The following is a 22,853-nucleotide window of genomic DNA, read 5'->3' on the forward strand; positions in this document are numbered from 1 at the left end:
TACAAAAATTATATCGTATAGCACTTATTATAGAAACTAAATCAATAGGTAATTTCACTGAAAAAAAATCTTGGGGACATACTTCAAAATCAGAAGTTGCCCTTTCGCTCTCCAAACATCTCCCAAGTAGGACACACGGGGCACAGACAGACAGGAACAAGTGTCTCACATGGAGTAATCTTGAAAACTTCTGGTCCAAGATAACAATTGGAATCCATATCTTTAATTCTAGCACCTCTATAAATTGTTCCACTTACATATCTAAAGAAATATAATTAGCAATTATTACTAGAAATTAGGTGAGAGTACCACCCACATTCTAGAAAATTTTAAGGACCTTTCCATAAGGGTGGCTGGGTGATGGACACTGGGGAGGGTATGTGCTATGGTGAGTGTTATGAATTGTGTAAGAATGATGAATCACAGATCTGTACCCCTGAAACAATACATTACACATTATTTAAAAAAAAAGATATAAAAAGATTAAACAAGATTGAGGTAAAGACCTACCAAACTACAACCAATGAAAAAGGCTGTCTAAGGAGTAGTTGAAAGAATTTTCCAGTGTAACTTAATAAGCACCCCTCCCCACTCCTCAACTCAAAACAGCAGAAAAAGAGGGTTATCAGCTCCTAAAAGAGATTAATAACTTAATCAGTCACACTAACACTGAGAAAGTGGCCAGATTCCAGAATTCACACAGATCCTGCTGAACATCTGACTTCTATGTGGTATGAGCAAAACAGCAAGTTAAGCAAGCAGGGGAAAGTACTATTTCTTAATATGGGTGTTTTTGCCTATTGGAGAAGTCAGTTACCCACAAGAGACTGAGGAAGGGCCCTCAATTGGTAAGAGATACAAGGAGAAATTTTGCCTTTGTGCTTTTACCTTCATAAGCCATTTGATTGTTCTGCCTAAATACCAACAGATTTCTTATTTATCCTTAAAACCCAAAAATATCAACAACATTTATCTAAATGTAGGTTAGGTTTCTTCATTCTGCTTTATATTTGAATCTTCATCATTGTTTTTAATTTCTTTGACAATTTCTTTCTCATATTTCCTGTTTTCCTCATACAAATTTTATTATATGCCTAGTTGATATATATTCATCATGTCTCTTTTCTTGAATTTCCATGTACTGGTTCATGAATTTTGTAGAAATTTTTGAGTATAACTTTTAATAAAGCAATTTGCTTTTCATTGGATGGTATCTACAATTCACTGTTGCCCTTTTAATTAGACAAACACACTAAGAAGTCTTCCTTGGTCTTAAATTGTTCCTTTGTTATGTCATCAGCTCTAGTTTTAGGAGAACAATGTCTTCTTAATGTCACTAAGAAAATAAAGTAGGATAAATGTTTATTCTCATTTCTTTATTTATAAATGATTATTTATCCAAATTTTTATTAGACCCCTGTGTTTTAAGTTATAAAATCCACATTTGCCTCTTGGTTTTCCTCCATTTGATCATCCTTACCAGTGAGAGTTCATATAATAGAAAATGGGAAATGAGATTTACTAACTTCTACTTCCCAAAATTAGATTTATTAGTCTGCTCTTTTTTAATTAAATAAAAATGAGATAAATGAACAAAATATTTACTTCAAAAATTTAGAAACGGAACTTAAGAAAGCTAAAATGATGTCATTAATAAATATAAAAAGCTGATTAAAAAAGAGTAAATCAATTAGAAAATAAGAATTCAGTAAAATCAATTATTCAAAGAGCTGTTACTTTGAAACAATACAATAGATAAAACTTTGGTAAGGCTAGTTGAGCAAAAGTGAGAAAACAGAAATATAACCAGAATTATACTATTTTTGAAGCAAAATCATTTAAATGTTATCTCAGTATCTTTGAAAATAAAAAATTTTCTAAGAAAATATAAAATACCAAAACTAACTAATCAAACAGACAGTAGTTCAGAACAGTCTAGTATTCACAGAAGATATTTTAAAAGTTACCAAAGAATTACCACCTCTTCCACTTCTGTTCATCTGACCTGGATATAATCAGTTTAAAAAATGTGATCATTCCTATAAGTATTACTGTCCTGAAGCACCAAAAATAATAATAATAATTTTAATTTTTTAAACTAGCTAACCTGCTATCAAAACCAACAAAACAACCATAAAACAGAACAACAAAGAAACCTTATTTGTGAATATATATTAAATATTGTAAATACATAGTAACTAAATAAAATATTACCATTTGAATCCAGCAGCAAGTTTGGTATATTGATTGATAAATAACTAGTTTTATTGTTGGTATTAAAGGTATACATTCTCCTTGAAGAATGGCAGGAAAAGCAAAAATCCTTCTAATTTCCACTATGAAGATATAACCACTACTAACATTTGGATAAACATGCTTCTATTTTCTCTCTAAAGAGGCACACACACATACATAGAGCTCAATGCAAATAACTTTGTGTGAATAAATCATAATATATGTAATCTGAGAGTTTCATTCAACAATATGTCATGGACATTCATCCATGTTAATAATATAGATTGATACCATCTGTAATGGTCACCTATTATTCAATTGTACTTATGTACCATAATTTACTTAACCAGTTTAGTGGGTGTTTGGCTGTTTCCAGTTTGGTGCTATTATGAATAGTTCTGTACTATTATTCCTTGGGTATAAATCTCTTCCCATTTTGTGATGAATTCTTTTTTTTTTTTTTTGTGATGACTTCTAAAAGAAGGTTTGCTGGATCATATAGCACATACATTTACATTTTCTATTACCAGACTGCCTTCCAGAAAAGTTCCACTATTTATAGTTCTATTGACTATGCTTGAGAGAGCAACTGCCTCACACCTTCAACAGCACAAGGTATTGTAATCCTTTAGTAATAGATAATGATTTGATAAAAGGAAACACCAGTTGTCCAGTAGTTTACTCACCATTTTAGGCATATAGTTTTTTAGCAAGTAAGATATAAAATGTCTATAGATGCCAGAAGCTGAGACAGGTCTAGGCACTGAGAATTTATTAATTGACAAGAGAAATGTGGGCACTGGCTTTAAAAAACATTTTTTGATTGAAGTGAAGACACTAAATTAACAAATAAATAAATGAAGAAAATAATTACATATGGAGATACTGGACTATAGGAAATAAAAGATATTTTGAGAATAACAGGGGAAGGACATAATTTTTGGTGGGGAGAGTTAGAAATTGCATCTCTAAAGAAGCGATATTTAACCTGAGATAAGAAATATGAAGTAACATAGTTCTAGGCAGAAGGAAGACAAAGGCAAAGATTCCAAAGCAGGAAAGACATTATGTGTTCAGGGAAAGAACGGAGGCCAGTATAGCTAGCGTGCAGCAAAATGAAAAGAGGGAGGCACCAGACTATGCACAGCTTTGACAACTACAATAAAGATGGTTAATTATCTTTTAAAATCTGTGGGAAGACACTGAAGCAATTTAAATTTGATACAATTAGAACCACCTGTAAAAAATCCCACTGTCAACTCTGTGAAGATGACTTGGGTAAACCTTGGCTTAGAAAACTAAGTCGGTAGTAATGCCACTTACTGAAATGGGGAAGTATGGGTGAAAACAGGTTTTAGGGTAGATGAATACCAAGTATTCCGATTTTGTACATGTTAAGGTAGAGATGCCTATGACATATCTAAGTGGAGATGCAACATTAGCAGCTGTATATGTAAGTCTGGGGCTAAAAGAATTGTCATATATTTGGCAGTCCCCAGCGTATGCATGATATTTAAATCATGCAATTGGATACACCCATCTAGGGAATGAATATACATCGAGAAGAGATTTAAGAAATGTTCTTAAATTAAAGAGGAAAAAAAAAAAGGCACACCAGAATGTAGATCTATAGTCAAAGATCAAAAACCAACTAATTACTAAAAAAAAAAATCAACAAAAAACTGTAAAATATGTTAACCAGCATCATAAGAGATCAGTATTCATTAATGAGGAAATATCCAGTGCCATTTTCCACACTAAAAAAAGCATGTCTTTACATTTTACTGCTTCAAACTTTGGAGGAATTGCTACTGAGTCCCTCAAGGTTGCTGTGGACAAAGGAGAAAATGAGGAGGCTGCCTCAGCCCTATGAGGTAGGCTGTGTACTCCTCATAGGGAGGCCAAAGTAGAGACAGAGGGGAGGTGGCATTGTGCTAGGAAATGTGTCAGTGATGACAAAATGCCCTCCCATTTTCTTCTACCCCAAGAGAAGTGCACAACATTCCACCTAGTCATGACCCCCAGTACCAGAGTTGTAAGTAGGAATCCCTGCTTCCCACTGTGGAACTGGGAACCTTTCTTCCTCAGGAAGAAGATATAGCACTGGGCATCCCAGCGCAGCATCATAAGATTCTGATAGAGAACACTAGCCACAGGTTAACAACAGTCTTTATTACAGTCAATATTACTATTACTATTACTATTACTACTATTATTACTATTATTACTATTACTATTATTATTATTCCTCATTGGCATATAATTCAGAAAGAGAGTTCTGAGGTGATTCCTGATAACAATCATTAGTCTGTGTTATAAAAAGATGTAACTAGAGATGGTGGCACCTGTACAGGCAACTTTAGACATTATAATACAGCGAATTACAACATTCCAGCCAAAACAACATTTAGATAATGATCAATTCCTATTATACAGGTCAAATACAAGCCCCAAGAATAGAAGATAAATTTATCTTTCAGTGGCCTGTGTAAATCCCTTGGTTGAGAGAGGGGGAGGGGATGTAAAATATCACTAAAAAAATCAATATCTTTATTGATTAATCAGGCTACTGTGATTTATTGGGCACTCATTCATTTGTTTGTTACCGTCATTTCATGCATTGCCTCTGGCTGTGATAAATGGTCTGGACTCTTCTTTGGGAAAGAGCAAAGCTTTTTAGCAGTTGTTCTTGTAGTGTGGGCCTTCCAGATACCTACATATTTACTACCATAGCAAACTGAAAGTTTAAAGATTGCATTTACGCATGGCCCTGAAAATATCAGAAAATTTTCTCAATGTAAGGAACTCTAACAGCAGGGTACACAGACATCAACTCTGGATTCTTCCAAAATGGAAACAGAAAACTAACCCAGAAGTATCTAAAGATATGATACCTATTCCTCATTGGCATATAATTGGGAAAGGAGAGCTCTAAAACATACGATACTTGCTGACATGGTTAGGACTTACTATCTCAGAATAGGCCTGGAATTTCTGTATTATTTACTGGGTATGTGTTTTCATTAGGATGTCAATACCCTACCTTCTGCAGGTGCAGAATATTTTACAAATATTATGTAACCTGACTGTTGTCTCCCAGGACATAATCCTCCTTTACCTCTGGAGAAAAGCTGTCTGTTGCAAGGCACCATTGTTCATTATTGGGGAATAGGTATACTCTGGTTACTTTAAAACACAGTAAATAAGAATGTACCATCCAAGGTATCAAAACACCAGACCTGACTTAGTATTACATCCTCACTTGACTTAGTATTACTACTACATCTTCTTCCTTTCCTGCAAGGGAAAGGAACATGGTACTTCTCTTCAATTTCATCCAGCAAACTTCTGCCCCTACTTGACTTCCAGCTGCTATTTCATTCTTGGCCAGAGATGAAGGAAAGAGTATGAAAATGGGCCAGTTCTTCCCTGACTAGGTGGCTTCCCATGCTTTGGGCCCACCAGATGGTAAAAGCTGCATCTCCAAGTGGTACCTGGCACACCAATAAAGGTGACTTTTTCTTTCCAAGGATATGTTTTCACTGGATCTTCAGAGGTTCCCCGCTAGATTGTGCTGGCCTGCAGTTGTACCACCCCAGGCCAAATAAGTACCTATTCCAAGAGGCCACTTGGGCTCCTTTCTCAGCTATGTTCCAGAATACTATGCTATGTTCCAGAATGCCCTCTACTGATATTCCTCTGCCCATCCAGATGGCTGTACTGGATAAGTCTCAAGATGACCCCATGCCTGCTCTCTCCCTTGTGGTTCATATCTAGACTACAGAAAACAGGTCTCTCTTCCCTCGCAAATGCTAGGAGTGCTGATCAATCTTAACACAATATCAGAGTGACCAACCATCCTAGTTTGCCCATGACTACCCCAGTTCTATTACCAAAAGTGCCATAAATCAGGAAACTCCACAATTGTGGGCAAACTAAGACCCTCTAACTACAGAGCTTTTCTTGGCTCTACCTTCCAATTGCCTCCTACAGTCAGACCCACCCAACTCTACAATCTTACTTGAGCTTTCTTGGTCCTAAACCTACCATTAATCCTTTGCATCTCTTAACCACAAAGTTCGGCTTTTGAAGCTCAAAAGGGATCTTCTTTTTTTTTTTTTTTTTTTAAGATTTTATTATTTACTTATTTGACAGAGAAAGAGAGATCACATATACACAGTGAGGCAGGCAGAGGGTGAGGGGGGAAGCAGGCTTCCCCTTGAGCAGAGAGCCCAATGCAGAATTCGATCCCAGGACCCTGAGACCATGACCTGAGCCAAAGGCAGAGGCTCAACCCACTGAGCCACCCAGGCGCCCCTCAAAGGGGATCTTCTTAAAGACCCTTTCATTTGGCTGAGAATATAAGGTAGCATCACTTTCCACTAAACTATGGGGGTACTTCTCACACACCTTCAGAGAGAGGCCACCATGAGCCCAGAGCCTTCTCAATTTATAAAGTTACCCTAGGAGATGAACTGGTGTATTGAAATCATCCTTCTGGGAATTTGTTCCCAATTAAGTTCAAATAAATGGAAAGCTTACATCTTGTTTAATTTGTGACAGAGATTCACTCATTCAAATTCAGGAAGACATAAGCAACATACAGCTCTGGGCCTCACTCTCAATTCCTTCCTAATAAAGTCTCCTGTTATCAAAGAGTTGTACTTTCATGGCACCTGGGTGGCTCAGTCAGTTAAGTGTGTGACTCTTGGTTTTGGCTCAGATCATGATCTCAGGGTCATGGGATCGAGTCCTGCATCCAGCTCCTGCTTAGCATAGAGCGTGCCTAGGATTCTTTCCCTCTTCCCTTCCCTCACTCTGTCCCTTCCTTCCCCTCCATTCCTGTGTGCATGTTCTCTCTCTCACTCACTCTCTTTCTCTCTCAAATAATAAGTAAAATCATTTTAGAAAAAGTTATACTTTCTACTTTTCAGCTATCATTGGTAAACATGGACAAGGTTTGTGGATTGCGTGTGGATGATTAAGCCCCCAAACACCATGCCTCTTCACATGGCACAGAATGGCTCAAAATACCCCATGGAGTCATCATGGCACCATGCTAACCAGACTGTGGCTATTGACTGGATTTGGTGGTCAAGATGAAATATGGCCCCAGAACATAACAGGGAGAGAGAGATTGCTTATATGGATAACCACTTGGTGCCACCATCTAGACTTTCATAAAAAATTTCTCCTCCATGGAGAAATATTTATATATTTATATATTTAATATTTATGTATTTCTATATTCTCCTCCCCATTTCACACTACTCAGCTTAGCAGAAGTTAAAAAAAAAAAAAGTGCCTTGTTCAGCCACTCTTTTTCTCATGCACTGTTAAGACGGCTGTACTAACAACTATAGTGACATTTGGGTCTATGGGACTAACTTCTAAGTTCCCTTAAAATTCTACCATCAGTCAAAGGCTGAACTATTTCTTGCAGCCATTTTCATTGTAAGACTTCATGCCCTTTGCTACCCAGGACCAAATTCACACAAGAGATTCCATTTGAAATTTCCTCTGTAGCCATTCAAACCCCAAAACTGTAATATTCTCTTGATACCCCTCATGAAAGTCTTTGACCTCTCCTATTCTGGGATCATAGCCAAATTCCCTCATTTCATGACTTTGTCCATAGAACACTACACATCTGTTCCTGCTTTAGAATTTTTTCTAATAGGCTGATTGCTCAAATCTTGCCAATCAGGAACAATTCTTCCTGATTCTTCCCAAGCTCTGCTCACTTCTGCAGAAAAAACCTTTAAGTTATTTTCCAACTACCTTCTTCAGCATCATTATCACAGGCTCCCACTGACATCTCCAGGATGATTACACACACCCTCAAGAAGCCACCACTCTTATCATATAGCTCTTCCTAGGCAGCACTAACATTAAACAACAAAATATAAGAAATTAAAATACACTTCAGTTCTTCAGGTTGCAGCCAGATGAAGATAATCTTGACTTCACATATGAATTTATGATGGCTGTAATATACAAAAGATCTGGTGCCAGAGTTCATATGTATAGAGTGTAATATGATGATTCATTTTCCTCAAACCATCATTAATACAAGCTGATGCCATAATGACCCCAAACTCCTCCTCTACTTGGCATGACAGAAAACAGGAACTTTAAGATGTCTATATGCCATATACCCAATATGTGCAGAGATAAAAATAATAATAATAAATAAGCTCTGGTAAAAGTCTGTAAGTTGAAGAACAAAGGGTTATAAATCTCTGGTCCCTAGGTGATACTCCTCATTGACATGGCTTCTGAGTAGAAATGCCTCCAGTAAGATAGAAAGAGAGGGTGTGGGTTGCAGCCCTTTGGATCTGCTGCTGTCTTCAGTCTCGTCTCTTGTGTTTATTTCCCTAGGGAAAGCTTTCTTGACCATCCACCACCCCTCGACTGTTCTTTACATGTTCCTGTATGTTTTTTCCTATATGTTCCTCTAAGAACTATACTTGTCTTATTACAGGATCCATCATACCTTGTTACAATTTCTTGTTTAATACTAGTCTGCCTGACTCTAGTCTGACCTTTGAGCACTGAGACCATGTCTACCTTGGTTCCTGCTACAGTCTTTCTGACAAATAGCAAAAGTGCAATACTATTTGATGAGTGACTAAGACAAAGAAACAAAGAAAAAAACAATGATTGGCTGATCACCATCACAGATATTCAGGGCACTTGAATCAATTTTTTGCTTCACTGCAACCATTTGATTTTGAGGGCATATAATTAGATAATGTGTCACTGAACTGATACAATCATCCCTCATATGTTGATTCTTTAAACTCATCTACCTATCAGGCAAAATAGGTATAAAACACTAAACTAATTATTGTGATAAATAAAGCTTAATGCCTATATATAGTTTACAAATACTTACTTTGCTTTATACCAACTTGAAGTTCTAGTAATTTAAAATTAAAATTGGAAGGGCATAGCTCCTTTTAGACTAAATTTTCCATTTATTTAATCTTTAAAATATACTCCAGAGAGAACCATACATGAAGACTAAGTTCTAACTTAGTACTTGCTTAATAAGAGTTGTTTCATGAACATTTTATTACATCTTTGGAAAATTTCAACTAGTAACACTTTGTCTCCACAAGTTCAGAAAGGCAAAAATTAATATTGGCAGCCCCATTAAAATGGAAAGAGGGAAGCCTTCCACAAAAGTAGAGAATCTTTTTAGACTCACGACATGTCCCAGTCCCTGGCTATGTGCCTCCAAAGCAGCTGGAAACACAGCCCATGTTCACTGCCAGAGTATCTTCACCTACAAACAGGACAAAAATGTTCCCAGAGACGGACCGTGTTTCAAAAGGCGAAAACATACTTCATTTTTTATGAAGTAGCATTTTTAATGCTACTTCTAACTTTCTTTCTTCCCCATTTTTTGGAGAACTTGGGAAATTTGTCTCTGAGGCATCTGCATGTTTGTTCATTTTAGATCCTGTCTCATACTCAGAGTGACAGGAACAGCCAGCATTAATTTGAAATGGTCTTATAAAGACATATTTTCTCCCTGTTTTTGGCTTGGAAAGGCAGTACTTTCCTTTAGCGGATGGATTATGTGTTAAATGACCTACAGCAGATGGGCTTAATAACATCAGCTTCACTTGAAGAATTCTGCACGTGTTGAAAAGTCATCCTAAAGGCATTTGTTTTCATGATCTTTTCACATCTACTCTAGCCAAAGGCTGAGTTTCCTCAGGATTCTGTGAAGTCGGTGGCTACTGACATTCCTCAGTCAACCAAAAAGTCACCCTGGATTGAAATTAACACTGTTTAAAGACAAAACTGTGATACTCTTCTCCTAAGAGAAAGTTGTTACTTACCTTTGTTTCTGGTTTGAATTCTCCTCTCAGGTCTAAGAGTGCTCTCAAAATGTTTTCCCCATGACCCTTCTTGGTCCCCAAGCATATAACTTAAAAAACTATCCAACCTTCATCTGAAGGTACTTCCAATATGGGGTAAGAAACTGCTGAAAGATTTTCATCAGAGACATAGTCTAAGGACAAAAATACTGAGTATTTATGACTTGGAGAACTATCTCTGGCACCCACAAATATGCCCTCATTAGGATGATGGAATTTATTTTTCTTATTAACTGTAATAATTATCTATGTTCACAGCTTTCTGAAATTGATGAAAATATGTTCAGTGGCTATGTCGATTTAACAGGAAGATCTTTTCTCAAAGTTCCACTTAACTTCAACGGCACAATCAGCCTAGAATTAGTGCATGTCTAAACAAAATCATTAGGACTCATTCTGGTGGGAAATGATATTGTATGCAACATATCATCATGAGTTAGGAGGAGTCTATGCATTGAATGTTATCCGTCTGTCTGATACCCGCAAGACTCCAACAGCAAAGATCAAGATAGACACCTAAAACTCTAGAAAACCCTCATGCCCAACATTCACAGCCTGGCCACAGTTAATGGCCTGAAAATCACTAACTGATAATCAAGACAGTCATTTATTTTATGCCAGTCCCAGGATATCCAGGCCATCCCTCTAGACTCTCTAATCAACATAAGGTTCTTCCCCTACATTGTCTTCCCCCTTCCTTATTCTCTGCAATTATCTTGATTTCCCTGTTAAAGGAAGCAATTTTAGAGAACTCCACAACCTCCTGCCATCACATCTACTCACCCTCCTGCATGCGGGCCCAGATCCTCAGTTCTTGCCCGTTTCTATGCTCTTTCCATGTCCCTAAATTGGCCAGTCCATCTCTCAGTGACTCAAATGCCAGAGCCCATTCTCATCTTTCCAGTATTAGCACTCCAGCAATTCTCCCCCCTTTCTCTTACATCATCAGCCTATCATTCTCACTGATTTCTCCCACTAACATATAAAATACTATTATTTTTCCCACAATAAAATAAAGACAATCCCCTCATGATCCCACTTAACTCCCAGCTACTGACCATTTCTTTCCTCCCATTTACAGGAGAATTCCTCCAATAGGTTGTCAGTCATTGTCTCTAATTCTCCTGTTTGCTTTTTTTTTTTTTTTCCTGTTTGCTTTTAAGCCTTCTGTAATCAGCGCTTTGCTTCCACAACTTCACAAGAACAAACTGTTCTTAGTGCTGCCACCTATGTGTTCTATCATACTATCCAAAGAAAGCTTTGGGGATCATCCTTACCAAAAATTAAGTCATTTTTGTGATTTGAGGAACATTGAAAGAATCCATTGGCCATCTTGATAAATTGAAAGTTACCTCTCTGGAATGTCCCCTTTTCCTAAGCTGTAGGTTTTTCTATAACTGCACTTTCCTACACAAACATATTACACAGATTAGCAGATATATAGGTCAGTGAATATCATCCTGAAAAACAGGCAAATGAATTCACTCCATTCTATGCCTGTTAATGCAAATATACAATGAAAGGATTGGTGGGGCACATCACTCAGCCTACATGTTGGCATATAATCCTCTTCCTGCCATATGGGGCAGTGGTCAAAAGTGCAACATTAATTTATTTGAACAGATTTGTGTCATTGTCCCTCTTAGGGAAAAGGGCCAGAAAAAAAAATGCAACTTTTGTTGAAAAATATTCCCCTCCCCTAACCAGATCTATAATTGACTAAATTGCTAAGCATTCACTTTTAAGGATTAAAACTTGCTGTGCAAGAAGATAATTAGTTACCTAGCTAACACATTAGCATAGATTTCTTAAGGTAATTAATAAGCCATTGCCATCCACTAATGGCACTCAGAAAGTGGGGTCCAGAGGAAAGAAAAACTGTGTGAGAGAGGAAGAACCCTAATAAGATGAGGCTAGGATGGTGTGTGAAGGAGAAACTGTCCCTTGGGACAATGTTTGGCTGGCCATGGCATCTGATGAGCAGATACCATGAAGGAATGTGAGGGAGAAATATTGCAAGAAGTGGTAGAAGGCTACTTGGGGCTCTCAGCTTTCTTCACACTTTTGTCCAAGAGTAAACCCACTTCTCAGATGTTTGACCTTCTATTTTCTTCTCAAGTCTATTGTTACTAAGCTCCAATAAGATAAAGTTCTGATAGAAACTACATTTTAAGAACCTTAATAATGCCTTTTTTGAGGAAAATAAAGTGACAGTAAAGTAGGTTTTATTTGTTGACTAAAACTGACTTCCAATCATCCTTTTCCCATCGAAATGTTTATTACTTAAATTTTAAATGTGTCTTTTGATCTTTCAGGCCAGCTTCCACTTATTTTGCTCAGATGTCTTTTTCTTCAACTCACGATGAAAAATTTGCATCCTCACCTTCTTCTCCTCTAATTTAACAATCCCCCTTTGACTTGTATATATATATATTTTTCTCTCACAAATTACCTTTACTGCTTAAACAAATGGTTTTAATAAAGCCAATGTATTGTTAATCACTGGCACATTGACTGTTCTCATCTCAGTTGGTACTAGAGATGATTCCTAAAGAGCTGATGTTGGAATTAGAGCTAACCCTAGAAAAAGATGGGGATTTATCTTTTCAGGACTGCAGTACCCACTCTGAACCCCAGTGGAAGAGTTAGAGCTGGGATCTTAGAACGTTAAAGCTAAAGGGAAATTCAGAAATCACAATCACAAACCAGCCATCTCATCAGATAAGATGGACACCCAGAAAGATGGAGAGGTTTTTTCAGAGTTTTAAAGAAACCTCTCACAAAAGTTGTTACTAGAGAATTTTCCAGGGTCAGAGACCCTGAAAGCAAATTCTGAGAAAAAGTGTCATAAAACAAGTGATAAAGATCTGCTCCCAGGGGTGTCTGGGTTGTTCAGTGGGTTAAAGCCTCTGCCTTCGGCTCAGGTCATGATCCCAGGGTCCTGGGATAGAGCCCCACATTGGGCTCTCTGCTCAGCAGGGAGCATGCTTCCTCCTCTCTCTCTGCCTGCTTCTCTGCCTACTTGTGATCTCTCTCTCTCTCTCTCTCTCTCTCTGTCAAATAAATAAATAAAATCTTAAAAAAAAAAAAAAAAAAGAAAGAAAGAAAGAAAAGAAATGTTCCCAGAAGCTAGTAAGGTATATAACTAAAGTCTGTGGGGAGGGTCAGAAGGAATCAGTACCTCACAGAGGCTTCTGGTTCTCTGTACATGTGCAGGCAAAACAGCTCCAGGAGCCCTCAGGCTGTTGGCTAAGGTGGTCTGAAGGTACAGGCTCTTAGACTGAAAGCGCACAGGAGCTGGGGGCCACTGTAAAGACCTGAAGAAATCTGGGCCCAGCATCAACAGTATCTCTGGGTGTTCTGTCTCCAACTCCACAAGTGTCATCCTGAGGCAATGGGATGGGGGAAAAATATTTTCCCCTTTTGTACCTTCACAGAATTCTTATAATTACCTTACAGAATTCTGCTTTTAAACACTCAAAGGTCACCTTGATCATGTTATCTTCCTGCTGTGGCTCCTGTTAATTTGAGATACAAGTCTAAACATTTCAGCCGGACATTCAAGACCTTCATAAATGTTATCTTAAACTCCACATAAGGCCTACTTTCCATCTCAGAAAAAAATGTATTTGAGGCAAATTATTAGCCATCTGTCTTAAATTTCACACCTTTCTACTTCCATGTTTTTCTCATACTAAGCACTGCCAAATCAGCAAATCCCCATCAATCTAACTCAATCCTCCAAAAATATCAAACTCTGTATTTTGTACGATCCTTTCTGACCACATTCACTTTAAGAAATACCTCCTTCCTCTGAGTTTCCACTGCAACTTTTGTCTAAACAAATTTGGCAACACTATTCTGCGAAATCATTCCTACTGCGTTGTTCTTCTATTTTACTTTTAATTAATAGACTTCACATTTTAGAGCAGCTTTAGATTTAGAGAAAAGTTGAGCAGAAAATAAAGAGAGGTCCCATATATTCTCTGTCTCCTCTGCCCTCAGTTTCCCTTATTATTAACATCTTGCATTTGTCTGGTATACTTGTTACAAATGATGAAATAGTATTGATCCATAACTATTGTATAAAGTCCAGAGATTACATTAAGGCTTACTCTTTGTGTTATCCAGTTCTATGAATTTTGCATAATGCCATATAACCACTATTATATTATCATACAGATGAGATCTACTGCCCTAAAAATCCACTGTCCTTCATCTGTTCATCCCTCTCTACCCTCCCCTGAAACTCCTGGCAATGACTGATCTTTTTATTATCTGCATAGTTTTTCCTCTACCAGGATGTTTTCCTCAGCTTTTTAAAAATACCCTACTACTAAACCTAACCAAAGAGGCACAGAATCTATACTCAGAAACTATAAAGTACTCATGAAAGAAATTGAGGAAGACACAAAGAAATGGAAAAATGTTCCATGCTCCTGGATTGGAAGAATAAATATTGTGAAAATGTCTATGCTACCTAAAGCAATCTACACATTTAATGCAATTCCTATCAAAGTACCATCCATTTTTTTCAAAGAAATGGAACAAATAATGCTAAAATTTATATGGAACCAGAAAAGACTTCGAATAGCCAAAGGGATATTGAAAAAGAAAGCCAACGTTGGTGGCATCACAATTCCGGACTTCAAGCTTTATTACAAAGCTGTCATCATCAAGACAGCATGGTACTGGCACAAAAACAGACACATAGATCAATGGAACAGAATAGAGAGCCCAGAAATAGACCCTCAACTCTTTGGTCAACTAATCTTCAACAAAGCAGGAAAGAAGGTCCAATGGAAAAAAGACAGCCTCTTCAATAAATGGTGTTGGGAAAATTGGACAGCCACATAAGGAAAAATGAAATTGGACCATTTCCTTACACCACACACGAAAATAGACTCAAAATGGATGAAGGACCTCAATGTGCAAAAGGAATCCATCAAAATCCTTGAGGAGAACACGGGCAGCAACCTCTTCGACCTCAGCTGCAGCAACATCTTCCTAGGAACATCGCTAAAGGCAAGGGAAGCAAGGGCAAAAATGAACTATTGGGATTTCATCAAGATCAAAAGCTTTGGCACAGCAAAGGAAACAGTTAACAAAATCAAAAGACAACTGACTAAATGGGAGAAGATATTTGCAAATGACATATCAGATAAAGGACTAGTGTCCAAAATCTATAAAGAACTTAGCAAACTCAACACCCAAAGAACAAATAATCCAATCAAGAAATGGGCAGAGGACATAAAAATCCCCTACTACCAATCCAAAGTCCATGCACTTGTGCCCTGCTTCTCCATATAGATTGGAAAATTCTCATTATATTTCCATTAGCATTTACTAGTGAAAAGACCATGTACATGTAGACTTCAGTAGGTATGTATTAGTTTTATTTAAATGAGTGTGGATTCAGGTTCTTTTTTTCTTTATGAAAATTATTAGAATACCTACATCTTGATGTGAAGAATTGGCTTTCCAGTGTGAGGTAGATAAAGTTTGTTAAAGATTTTAAAATGTTAATTCAATAAAGAGAATCAGCTGAAGAAAGAAAAAAAAAAAAAAACCTAGTCAGATGTAAATAAATACACTAAAGCCAATCTTTCCCAGATAAATTGATTCAAAACATAATGGAGGGCTCCTGGGTGGCTCAGTGGGTTAAGCCGCTGCCTTCGGCTCAGGTCATGATCTCAGGGTCCTGGGATCAAGTCCCGCATCGGGCTCTCTGCTCAGCAGGGAGCCTGCTTCCTCCTCTCTCTCTCTGCCTGCCTCTCTGCCTACTTGTGATCCCTCTCTTTGTCAAATAAATAAGTAAAATCTTTAAAAAAAAAAACATAATGGAAAAAAGATTGTGAATAATCCTAAGAAAGATAAATATATTAAGAAAATTATAACTGATATTTTATGGAGAGACATGAAGAAAAGATGTGAATAAGTGATAAGTGAACCATATTCATGGATGGAAGGATTCAGCAATATAAAGAGGTCAATGTTTCCAAAACTAGCTCATGACTTACTTTTGAGAACCTAAAAACATATTTCTGAGGTTCATTCAAAAAAATTAAAGTATATTAATACCAAAAAAAAATTTTTTTAAAGAAAAATAAGAAGCTAAAAGAGAAGTAAAAGAAAAATAAGGAGCTCTTTTCTGACGGGTATAAAAACATAATAATGACAAAAGTAAAAAGTATTTAAAATCTAAATGACTATAACCTTTATGTTTTCTAAATGTGTCACAAGCTAAAATATGTTTCATAATTTTGAAAAAGTAATAAAGGGAATTAATGAGTAGCCTAAAGAGAAGAGATGGAATTCAGAAAATAGAAATATATTTGGAAAGAATAAAGAATACTAATAGATATACTAACACTAGGGTATAGTGGCTAAAAACTCTTAATGAAGGGGTTATTAAATACTTAATTTCAATTTTTTACTTAATTTAATTTAAATACTTAATTTCAATTTTTTTTTACATTTTTTACAATTTTTTTGGATGCAAAAAGTATTTTGCTCAAGACTTTCACTAGAAATCTGTAGTGACCTATGTACCTAGACCTGTGCAAACATGCCACAAAGAGAATCTTAAAGACCTGAGAAACGGGCAATGTATCAGCCATGCCTCAGTGCGAGGAACAGAATCCATCTGAGATATTTCGAACAGAAAAAATTTAAGAGATACTTTCAAAATATTTTAAAGGGCTGGGGAAATGAAAAACAGGGAGCCACAATACAGCTTCTGCCTTGAGATCTTATTATTGAGTCCAGGATCCAAATTTCGCTCTGCTAAGAACTTTGCTGCTAACATCACATGTGCCCCCGATTCATGAAGGTGGTAAAAACAATGGAATGTGGAATCTGGGTACCATCAACTTCCACACCTCTTGGAAGCCTCTAATTCACCTGTAATTCTATTTCTATAGCCTCGCAACAGAAAGGTAGAATCAGTCCCCACTTCCACCTTTCAAAACTCATGTCCCTTTATCTGATTGGTACAACCTAATTCACATTTAGGGACTAGGGAAAAAGATGGATTTTAGTTTCCCACCTACTCTGAAAATGAAAGTAAAATGGAGATGGAAAGAGCCTTCATAATTATACAAGACCAACAAACTACTAAAGAAGAAATCTGAATGGTACATTTTTATGAGAAAAAAAAATTGTTTTACTTGTCATTAAAGAAACACCAATTAAAACCCAAATATAATTTTCTTTGAATATTTAATAACAATCTGAGAAAAGTACAGTGAGATGAAAACTCTCATGCACTACAAAAGAGAACAGATAAAACTTACCTAGTTATCTTATCTGATTTGGTGATTAGTATCTAGAACCTTAAAAATGATTCCATCCTTTGATACAGTAATCTACGTGTAGGACTCTAACCTAAGAAATAATGTGGTCTATTATGCTCAGTGAAATAAGTCAGACTGAGAAATAAAAATAGCATATGATTTTATTCATATGTAGAATCTAAAAAAAAAAAAAACAACAACAAATGAACAAACAAACAAAAAGTAGAATCAGCCCTATAAACACTGAGAACAAACTGATTGTTGCTAAAGGGTAGGGGAGTGGGAAGAAGTTGGGCAAAATGGATGAAGAGAAATGGGAAAACAGGCTTCCACTTATGGAATGAATACAGTCACAGGGATAAAATGTACAGCATAGAGAATATAGCCAATGATAATGTAACAGCGCTGTATAGTGACAAGTGTTAGTTACACTTGTGGTGAGTGTAACATAAAGTATAGAGAATCTGAATCATGATCTTGGACACTTAAAACCAACATCACATTGTGTGTCCACTATACCCAAATTTAAAAAAATATATTAAAAGAAAAAATTTTGTCTCCAATTTATGATCAGAAATATTGGCAATGGGGAAAAAATAGGCAGGTTTATTTATGTGTCAAAAATTGAAAAATAACTAGTACCAACCAAAAAGGGCCCAATAATTAAACGTTATATTACCCCTATACAACAGGTTATTCTAAAGCTTTGTAATGACAATGGAATTTTTTTCATGTTATAGAAAAACAAGTAGGACACAAAGATGTATAAAATACGGAGCTAACTGGGACGCCTGGGTGGCTCAGTTGGTTAAGCAGCTGCCTTCGGCTCAGGTCATGATCCCAGCGTCCTGGGATCGAGTCCCACATCGGGCTCCTTGCTCGGCAGGGAGCCTGCTTCTCCCTCTGCCTCTGCCTGCCATTCTGTCTGCCTGTGTTCATGCGCTCTCTCTCTCTGACATATAAATTTTAAAAATCTTAAAAAAAAAAATATGGAGCTAACTTTGTAAACTCTTGACAAAATTGATGTAACAGAGAAGGGACTAGGAGAAAACACATAAAAGCCCTAACACAGTATCGCTGATGAAGAAGGGGAGGGATAATTAAATTTAATCCTCATCTTTCCAGACTCAATACTTTTTAAATATTCTACAGTGAGACTACATTTCTCAGAACTATTAAAAATAAACCAAAATTTATCATTAAAAAATTAAAGTAATATTCTAAGAAAAAAAAGACTTACTTTTTTTCTCTTTCTCTCCGGTTTGAAAATGTATAAATATATTTTAGTGGATTAAGGATTTCTGTCTCAGTTTATAGCTAGAACTTAACATGTCCTTGAGTTCTAGAAACTGTACTTTAAATATGTCATGTCATGGCAGGGATGAGGGTGGGGGGACTAAAATTTAACAAAAACATGGCATAAAGTTCACAGTTAGGAGACTTCCTAGTCATCAGGATTTCTCCAGCCACCTCAATGTGTGCTTCTCCTCACATTAAGACTATAGTCAGCAAACCCACTAGACACATTTGTTTCCATGTCTATTTCACGAGTTCAAATTCCATAAAAAGTTAGGAATTTCTGAAGAAAGAAAAAAATAGTGAGATCTATTTGTAAGAAGATAATAGTAAGATAATATTGTAGCAAAACTCCCATGAAAATATACATCTACCAGATGTCACATTTTGTTACTCTCCTTAAGAAAAGTTTTAGAAAATGGTGAATACTAATCCTTCCATCTTCAGAGACAATTTCACAAGAACTGGGTGGAGTCAGGGTGGCCAAATGAGAACCAAGAACAAAAGTGAATAAAGAGCATTGCTTTATGCAAGAATTATGTCAACACTAGATGCCAAACAGCAACCCACACTCATGGCTATTCACAGCCCTTCCTTCTTCCTCACAGGCTAGGCTACTCTTCAAGAATACAGAGTGCCCTCCATTGTTTCGTATCTTCCCTGCATCACCTCAACAAGTAACTCCACCTATCCACTTCCTCAGTTCCTGTCTCCTCCAACTGATCAGGCAAATAATTTTCAGTCAGCTTCCTTCAGCCTTCCAAGTGACTGCTACAGCATGGGCTTTTTCCTAGGACACTGAAAGAAAACCTTTGTCTTCAGCCATATCTGCATCTATATCCAAGGTCTTGATTGAGACTTTTCCAGACCATTCCTACGTTTTTGGCCCCCATTTGTTATTTATATGCCAATTAATTCACATAACTAAAAGCAAAACAAGAACTACAAATTAAATGTCGTCCTATTAGTTTCATTTTATTTCATTCAGTTAAGCTTCTCTTAAGAACCGCCCATGTTATAGATTCCAAAGACTCCTGGCTTTGACTGAGGCAAAGTTCCAATAAACACATGGACTCTGTTACCAGTCTGGGAATAAAACGGATACATTTGCTCTCAACATTAGCCCTGGCAGAGGTTCTACTCTGGAGTCTGGGGAGTTTATGTAGTTTGGCCGACAGTTTTGCCTTTTATAAAAAGCTGAGATGATTGTTTCCATGTATAGTATTACAACTGTAAGGACAAAATGCACTTTCCCAAAACTCCATTTTTCTCATTTTCTAACATACTCTTGAATTAAACCATCATAGTTTATCGATCACAATCATTCTGCCTACTTATATACAATGTAACTATATATTGCTATACTAATGGAACCTAAAACCATGGTATAGTCTCATTGGAACAAAAGGAGCTTTCCTCCATTGTGTGAATTTTACCTCAAAAATAAACCTCTATGCATCAAATTGATTAGATTTCTTCTAAAAGAGTAGCTGCCGTTGCAAATCCAAAGTAATAGATGGTTGACATGTGACACTAATAGTAGCCAATAAAACATCTACAGGAAAATTTTCCCAAATGCTTTGTAAATTGATTATCTATAATACCCTATGAAAAATTGACCCATAATGTCATCTGATGGCTATTTATTTAGGCAGAAATTCAGTCTTGGGAATTTGAGAAACAAAATCTCAGAACTGCAATGATGAAGGTAACACATTTCACAGTTCTCGAGAAGAACAGATATTGCTGTCTTTTACTAACCTTTGTCTTTGCCCATCTGCCTAAAATAAGACTTTCACTAATACTAGTTTGGTCAAGAAATAAACCTACTCTGAGTAGGTTCTCTAGCAGCACTTCAAACTCCAACTGTCACCTACCCCCCACCTCACTCCCCACCCCACCGAAATCAACTTCCTGATTTCTCTATTTCACTAATAGGACTAGCATTAGCCCACAATTCCAGGGGCAAAATGAGTTATCTCCAAATTATTCTTTTCAGTGAGCTTGCAATTCAGTTATCACCAAGACCAGTTCTTACTGTCTCTCTCACACACCATTTCTTACACTCCCTCAACCCCAAAACAATTTCACTTATTAATCCTCATTCTCAACTCTGTAGTCCTCTGTTACTTGACCTCTCCACCTCTACATTTCCCTTCATTCTGCCTTATGAATTCCACACAGATCTGTGAGGGGTCACTCCCTCCCATTCATATGATTCAATGAGTCCCTCTGGCAAAGAACAGTGATTTTCCAAATTGGTTTTCCACTCTGACATGTATGTATGTCATCCAAGCTGGAGCATAAATAAAATATGCAGTCTGGAACTAGAACTCTGCTCTTCAAATACTATCTTCTCTCTGCACCTCCAGGCAGAAATGATTCCCCTCCCTTGTGTTTTCCTATTTTGTCATACTCACTTGGAACACATCACCAATTGCTATATATTGAAAATATTTATATATGTATTGTGGTAGGCAGAGTCAGAAAATGGCCTCCAATGATTCCTACTCCCTAATATATGTGATCTTGTATAATTCCCTCCCCTCAAATGTGGGACAGGCATAGTAATTTGTTTCTAATAACAGAATAAAATAAAAATAAAGGGATGCCATTCTTTATTCAATTATAAAAAACTAACTTCCACCTAGGTAGCAGACTCTCCCTATTGCCTACTCAGCTTATACACTTTGATATGCTGAACTCCAGCAAGGACCTAAAGCCCTAAGTCCAATAGCCTTAAAGGAACTGAATCCTGCCAACAGTTGTGTGAGTGAGCTTGGAAGGGGAACCTTCCACACCAAGCCTTCAGATGAGACCAACCTTTGGGTGACACCTTGATTTCAGCCTTGTGAGAGACCCTGAAGCGCAAGACCCAGCTAAACTATGCCTGGAGTCCTGAGTCACAGAAGCTATGAGATAACTACTTTAAGTGCAAAGTTTGTGTTTGGTGGAGGGGAGTTATAATTTGTTGCATGTAAGTAAATAAAATACATGTATCTTATTTCACTTGCTTAACTATACAGTCTCTGCCAGGCACACACTGAATGGCAAAACTAGGTGCAAGCACAGTGCTAAGTGTAAATGATAATGCACAAGAAATGCTAATGTGCAGTAAATGCTAATTAGCAGTGATTGAATAAATTATTTTACTAACGCAATTTTCCCAGTCATTGCAGAGAGCAAGTATCACTTAATTTTTTCTGAATTTATGAACTACATATAAAGTTTACACTATCCTTCAATGTCAGATCTTGTGTTTTGATTTTTGCCTATTTCTCTAAGTCATTTGAATTTCCTCTTCCATTATTAGCAGAAATTTGGTCATATCATCTTATCATTTACTCATCTAAAGGACAGCATAATTCACAGAATGATAAACAATAATAAACTTGGACTCATTTTTAAAGGACAATATAAAACGAATATAATCTCCTCTATGATATAAATGTGTTTAAGTGATAAAAGGAATAGATATCTATATCAGGATGCTTTGAGCAGCAAATAACAGAAAAATGGAACTTGTGATCCATAGCAAGGATATATTTGATATATTAGTAAGTCTGTTGGTTTCAGGATTAGAAATTTAAGTAGGTCATCAAGGACCCAACAGTTTTTCTACTCTGCTTCGCTCTTCTCAGAATTATAAGTAGCTCATAATTATAAGGTAGTTGACACTACTCCAGTAATCAGACATAAGAATATCCAGTGGAAGAAAAGCATTTCTCTTCCTGTGTGTCTCTTTTTTAACAGCAAAGAAATTACTCACAGAAACACCCAATAGACTTCCCTTTGCATCTCAATGACCCAAACTGGATCACCTAACATATCCTAAATTAAACCCTGACAAGGGAACTAAGATAACCATCATTGCTAGGGAAGGGCTTAGATGACTCAAGAAAATTGAGATTTCATCAGCAGAAGAAAAGAAATATCTATACACCCATGGAAGATAACATAAAGTACTACATATTTCATCACAAAATGTGCTTATGTGAATTCAGCAAAAGAGGCAACTACTGTCACCTTGACTGGTTTGGGATTATGATAAAAGACTTACATATTAGGAGATGTAAGGGGAAGATGGCAGAACTTGAAGATCCTAAACTCACCTCGTGCCACAGACACAACTAGA

Source organism: Mustela nivalis (assembly GCF_964662115.1).
Source record: "Mustela nivalis genome assembly, chromosome: 15".
Lineage (NCBI taxonomy): Eukaryota > Metazoa > Chordata > Mammalia > Carnivora > Mustelidae > Mustela > Mustela nivalis.